A 7,287-nucleotide genomic window follows, 5' to 3' on the forward strand; every position below is an offset into this window, starting at 1 on the left:
CCTTGGGTAGGTCTACAATCTTGTCCCTGACATCCTTGGAGAGCTCTTTGGTCTTGGCCATGGTGGAGAGTTTGGAATCTGATTGATTGAATGCTTCTGTGGACAGGTGTCTTTTATACAGGTAACAAACTGAGATTAGGAGCACTCCCTTTAAGAGTGTGCTCCTAATCTCAGCTCGTTGCCTGTATAAAAGATACCTGGGAGCCAGAAATCTTTCTGATTGAGAGGGGGTCAAATACTTATTTCCCTAATTAAAATGCAAATCAATTTATAACATTTTTGACATGCGTTTTTCTGGATTTTTGTTGTTGTTATTCTGTCTCTCACTGTTCAAATAAACCTACCATTAAAATGATAGACTGATCATTTCTTTGTCAGTGGGCAAACGTACAAAATCAGCAGGGGATCAAATACTTTTGTCACATGCGCCGAATACAACAGGTGTGTAGACCTTATCGTGAAATGCTTACTTACAAGCCCTTACCAACAATGCAGTTCAAGAAAGAGTAAAGAAAATATTTACTAAATAAAGTAAAAAATAAAATGTAACACAAAATATCAATACCGAGACTATATACAGAGGGTACCGGTACCGAGTCAATGTGCGGAGTACAGGTTAGTCGAGGTAGTTTGTACCTGTAGGTAGGAATAAAGTGATAAGCAGACAGTAGCAGCAGTTTAAAACCAGGCAGTGATGCAACCGGTCAGGATGTTCTCGATGATGCAGCTGAATAACGTTTTGAGGATCTGGGGACACATGCCTACTCTTTTCAGTCTCCTGAGGGGGAAAGGATTTGTCGTGCCAGTTAACTTTAGTATAATTCTTGTAGTAAAATAAAACTATAGTATTTACTATATTAATTAATGTTGTGTTTTTTGCGGATTATAGTTTACTGTATTATTTACTGTAGTGTTTTTGTGAACTTTAGTATTTACTGGAGTGTTTTTGCGAACTGTAGTGTACTGTAGTATTTACAGTAGTGTTTTTGAGGACATTACTGTAGGACAGTATTTACTATACTGTTTTTTTATTTTTTATCTTTGACATATAAGTGGAGCCTTTCTCATTGAGGAAACTTACTAGAGAAATACTAAAAGAGCACATTTTGTATAATCTGTAGGTAGGTAGGCCTGGGGTCTGAATGAATAGTTTGGCACTACTGCTCTTTTCTATAACCTGTAGGGAACACAATATACAATCTATACTTGGCATGTAGGTTTCTCACTTATGGGTGGCACAAATTGGGCTATGGGGGAGGGGAAAGGGCAGGGTATACGCAAATTAAATCCTGAGGTATTTACTGTAGTTTAAAAAGTATAGTGTTTTTGTGGACTGTATTGTTTTTGTTGACATTACAGTTGTATTTATTACAGTGTTTTTTGTTGTTGCAGATAACACTATTATTTACTATAGTATTCTACCATATACTACAACATTTTTTAGTAAGTACTACACATGACCGAGTATTGTAGAGTATACTACAGTTTAGTATAGAATTCTATAGTTAAGTATTGTAGGATTCTATAGTAAATTGTAGTATTTTTTCATGTGGGTGTTCTAAACATATAGGTGAAGTCAGAGTGAGTTGAGTCATAATAGAAAGCTAACCGGCTGATATCCATTCAGAACAATGACACACATAGTTGACTCTACACTCTGCAAGCTAGAGTGGTGTGATCAGGTTTCACTCACCTCTGCAGATCGCAACTAATTGTCTCAGCCGTGTAATGTCACCACTTACTGCACATTACAGTAATTCTCTCTGAATGAATCCAACAATGTGTACACCGCCGTCTTGTCCATTTCAAATCTTCTCACTTTAATTGAGACAGGTGTCTCAATCAATGTGAGAAGATTTGAAGTAGAGATGGCAGCATATACATTGTTGGATTACTTCATAGATCAGCACATGGATTTATTTTAATAATGGAGCATTTTGTAAATTCAAATGAACAACGTGCAAGTTGACACAGACATTTTAGAAGATAGATGTTTGGCCGAATCGAGAACGAAGATAGTATCGCCAACCTACGCTAAACATACAGTACCAAATTCATAGATGCTAACGACCTTTACCACCTACTGATGATGGTACACTATATATACAAAAGTATGTAGACACCCCTTCAAATGATTGGATTTGGCGATTTCAGCCACACCCGTTGCTTACAGGTACAGTATACAATCGAGCACACAGACATGCAATCTCCATACACAAACATTGGCAGTAGAATGGCCTTACTGAACAGCTCAGTGACTTTCAATTTGACACTGTCATAGGATGCCACCTTTACAACAAATGAGTTCGTCAATTTTTTTCCCTGTTAGAGCTGCCCCGGTCAAATGTAAGTGCTGTTATTGTGAAGTGGAAAAGTTTAGGTGCAACAACAGCTCAGGCATAGCATGTAAAAAAACATCTGTCCTCAGTTGCATAGTGCCATAGTGCCAATTTTTATGTTTGGTGGAGGAGAGTAATGGTCTGGAACTGTTTTTCATGGTTCGGGCTAGGCCTCTTAGTTCCAGTGAAGGGAAATCTTAACAGCATACAATGACATTCTAGACAATTCTCTGTGTCCAACTTTGTGGAAACAGTTTGGGGAAGTCTTTTCCTGTTTTATCATGCCCCCGTGCACAAAGCGAGGTCCATACAGAAATGGTTTGTCGAGCTCGGTGTGGAAGAACTTGACTGGCCTGCACATAGCCCTGACCTCAACCTCAACGAACGCCTTTGGGATGAATTGGAACACTGACTGCGAGCCAGGCCTAATCAGTGCCCGACCTCACTAATGCTCTTGTGGCTGAATGGAAGCAAGTCCCCACAGCAATGTTCCAACAACTAGTGGAAAGCCTTAACAGAAGAGTGGAGGCTGTTATAGGTGGACCAACTCCATATTAATGTCCATGATATTAGAATGAGATGTTCTATGAGCAGGTGTCCACATACTTATAGTAATGTAGTGTATCTTCTTTCCAGGGGATTTTTTTCCCTGATGCTAGGTCTGAACATGAACACACCGCTTGCGGTACGAGCTTGTAAAAATAAGGAACGTATCTTTCATATAAGCGAGAAACCTTCAAAAAACAAAAGGTTAAATTATTACACATAGGGTTAGGGCTAGTGTTCCCACACAGTCATATCTCCATGTTCAGGAAGACAGAGGCGACCACCTGTGCTAATTAGGTATCTAGCATGCTCTGAACACCTGTGTGTAATGGAAGAAGGCTGCCAGAAACATGTTGTAGCTTAAAAATACTGTCAGCTGCAACTGTGATAAAGCCATATAAATCCTCTTAAGGATCCGCCCCTTTTCCCCCCAATTTTCACCTAAAATTACATTCCCAAATCTAACTGCCTGTAGCTCAGGCCCTGAAGCAAGGATATGCATATTCTTGGTACCATTTGAAAGGACACACTTTGAAGTTTGTGGAACTGTGAATGGAATGTAGGAGAATATAACACAATAGATCTGGTAAAAGATAAAACACTTTTTACACCAAAACTGATTAAACCTTGCCATAACAAAGTTGTTGAATACTTTTTAATTATACTGAACAAAAATATAAACGCAACCATTTCAAAGATTTTACTGAGTTACAGTTCATATAAGGAAGTCAGTCAATTGAAATAAATAAATTAGGCCATAATCTATGGGGTTCACATGACTGGGAATACAGATATGCATCTTTTGGTCACAGATACCTTTAAAAAAAAAGTAGGGGTGTAGATCAGAAAACCAGTCAGTATCTGGTGTGCTACCACTTGTCTCATGCAGCACAACACATCTCATTCACATAGAGTTGATCAGGCTGTTGATTGTGGCCTGTGGAATGTTGTCCCACTTCTCTTCAATGGCTGTGTGAAGTTGCTGGACATTGGCGGGAACTGGAACACGCTTTCATACACGTCAATCCAGAGCATCCCAAACATGCTCAATGGGTGACATGGCTGGTGAGTATGCAGGCCATGGACGAACTGGGATATTTTCAGTGTCCTGTAATTGTGTACAGATCCTTGCAACATGAGGTCGTGCATTATTATGCTGAAACATGAGGTAATGGCAGCGGATGAATGGCACAACAATGGACCACAGGATCTCGTCACGGTATCGCTGTGCATTCAAATGGCCATAGATAAAATGCAATTGTGTTCGTTGTCCGTAGCTTATGCCTGCCCATACCATAACTCCACTGCCAACTTGGGGCACTCTGTTCACAACACTGACTTCAGAAAACAGCTCGCCAACACAATGCCATACACGTGGTCTGTGGTTGTGAGGCTGGTTGAACATTATGTGAAATTCTCTAAAACAACGTTAGAGGCGACTTATGGTAGAGAAATTAACATGAAATTCTCTGGCAACAGTTCTGGTGGACATTCCTGTAGTCAGAATGCCAATTGCACGCTCCCTCAAAACTTAATAAGACATCTGTGGCAATGTGTTTTGTGACAAAACTGCACATTTTAGAGTGCCCTTTTTTTGTCCCCAGCTTCTTGATATGCCACACCTGTCAGGTGAATGGATTATTTTGGCATAGGAGAAATGCTCCCTAACAGGGATGTAAACAAATTTGTGCACAAAATTTGACAGAAATAAGCTTTTTATGTGTGTAAAAACTTTCTGGGATCTTTAATTTCAACTCATTCTTTAAATTTTTTGATTGAACATGGGACCAACACTTTAAATGTTGCCTTTATTTTTTTGTTCAGTTTAATTTCTAAAATCTCTACAAACATAAATCCACTTTGACATGATGGGGCATTGTAGGTAGGTCAGTCACACAAAATCTAAATGTAATCAATTTTAGATTCAGGCTGTAATACAACAGTCAAGGGGTGTGAATGCTTTCTGAAGGCACTATATGTGTTATTTTCAGAGGTAGACTGGCTCTGGCAGCCAAAACAGCCAAATACTCCATCTAAACACAAATTGACTCTCAATTGCGATACGGTTCTAGAAAAAATAAATCCCTTTGCTTTCATATCACATCAAAATATTTTCACAAATGCACACTTACTGTACACTGTTTTTAAGGCAAGGCTAAATCAGTTTAGGAGTAAAAATTTGCTTAGCAATTCAGAAATAAGTTGCATGGACTCTGTGTGCAATAATAGTGTTACAAATTATGTTTTGAATGACTACCTCATCTCTGTACCCACACATACAATTATCTGTAAGGTCCCTCAATCAAGCAGTGAATTTCAAACACAGATTCAACTGCAAAGACCAGGGAAGTTTTCTAAGGGCACTTGTTGGTAGACTGGTAAAAATGTAAAAAAGCAGACTTTGAATATATCCCCTTGAGCATGGTGAAGTTATACATTACACTTTGGATGGTGTATCAATACACCCAGTCATTACAAAGACACAAGCGTCCTTCCTATCTCAGATGCCAGTGAGGAAAGAAACCGCTCAGGGATTTCCCCATGATGCCATTGGTGACCTTGAAACAGTTACAGAGTTTAAAGGCTGTGATAGGAGAAAACTGAAGATGGATCAACAACATTGTAGTTACTCCACAATACAAACCTAAACAACAGAGTGAAAAGAAGGAAGCCTGCACAGAATTAAAATATTCCAAAAGATGCATCCTGTTTGCAATAAAGTAAAACTGCAAAGAATTTGGGAAAGAAATTAACTTTATGTCCTTGGGGCAAATCCAACACAACACATCACTGAGTACCACTCTTCATATTTTCAAGCATGGTGGTGGCTACATCATGTTATGGGTATGCTTGTCATCGGCAAGGATAAGAGAATTGTTTGGGTTAAAAAAAAGAAGGAAAATCTGGTTCAGTCTGCTTTCCAACAGACACTTTCAGCCGGACAATAACCTAAAACACAAGACAAATGTACACTGGAGTTGTTTACCTAGAGCCATTGAATTTTCGTGAGTGGCCTAGTTACAGTTTTGACTAAAAATGTCTTGAAAATCTATGGCAAGACTTAAACATTTATGTTTAGGAATGATCAAAAACCAACGTGACAGAGCATGAACAATTTTACAAATAATAATGTGCAAATATTGTACAATCCAGGTGTGCAACACTGTTAAGAGTCTTATCCAGAAAGACTCACAGCTGTAATCGCTGTCAAAGGTGATTCTAACATGCATTGACTCATGGGTGTGAATACTTACAGTTGAGGTCGAAAGTTTACATACACCTTAACCAAATACATTTAAACTCAGTTTTTCACAATTCTTGACATTTAATCCAAGTAACAATTCCCTGTCTTAGGTCAGTTAGGATCACCACTTTATTTTAAGAATGTGAAATGTCAGAATAATAGTAGAGAGAATGATTTATTTCAGCTTTTATTTCATTCATCACATTCCCAGTGGGTCAGAAGTTTACATACACTCAATTAGTATTTGGAAGCACTGCCTTTAAATTGTTTAACTTGGGTCAAATGTTTTGGGTAGCTTCCCAAAATAAGTTGGGTGTTGGGTGAATTTCTCCATTCCTCCTGACAGAGCTGGTATACTGTAACTGAGTCATGTTTGTAGGCCTCCTTGCTCGCACACTCTTTTTCAGTTCTGCCCACACATTTTCTATAGGACTGAGGTCAGGGCTTTGTGATGGCCACTCCAATACTTTGACTTTGTGGCCGTTATACCATTTTGCCACAACTTTGGAAGTATGCTTGGGGTCATTGTTCATTTGGAAGACCCATTTGTGACCTAGCTTTAACTTCATGACTGATGTCGTGAGAGGTTTCTTCAATATATCCACATAATTTTCCTGCCTCATGATGCAATCTTTTTTTGTGAAGTTCACCAGTCCTTCCTGCAGCAAAGCACCCCCACAACATGATGCTGCCAGCCCCATGCTTCACGGTTGGGATGGTGTTCTTCTGCTTGAAAGCCTCCCCCTTTTTCCTCCAAACATAACGATGGTCATTATGGCCAAACAGTTCTATTTTTGTTTCATCAAACCAGAGGACATTTCTCCAAAAAGTACGATCTTTGTCCCCATGCGCAGTTGCAAACTGTAGTCTGGCTTTTTTTATGGTGGTTTTGGAGCAGTGGCTTCTTCCTTGCGAAGTGGACTTTCAGGTTATGTCGATATAGGACTCGTTTTACTGTGGATATAGATACTTTTGTACCTGTTTCCTCCAGCATCTTCACAAGGTTGATTTGAACTTTCCGCACCAAAGTATGTTCATCTCTGAGACAGAACACGTCTCCTTCCTGAGCGGTATGACGGCTGCGTGGTTCCATGGTGTTTATACTAGCGTATTATATTGTTTGTACAGATGACCGTGGTATATTCAGACATTTGGAAA

The 7,287-nt window shown here is 39.2% G+C and overlaps 1 non-coding gene across 1 annotated transcript; it reads right to left on the reverse strand.

The window, feature by feature from the left end:
• Nucleotides 1-1,053: 1,053 nt before the first annotated feature.
• On the reverse strand, nt 1,054-1,107 carry LOC139418296 (U7 small nuclear RNA). Its single transcript, XR_011635298.1, has one exon. It is a non-coding gene; the product is annotated as a U7 small nuclear RNA (small nuclear RNA).
• Nucleotides 1,108-7,287: the final 6,180 nt, after the last annotated feature.

This window comes from Oncorhynchus clarkii, chromosome 1 (assembly GCF_045791955.1).
Source record: "Oncorhynchus clarkii lewisi isolate Uvic-CL-2024 chromosome 1, UVic_Ocla_1.0, whole genome shotgun sequence".
Lineage (NCBI taxonomy): Eukaryota > Metazoa > Chordata > Actinopteri > Salmoniformes > Salmonidae > Oncorhynchus > Oncorhynchus clarkii.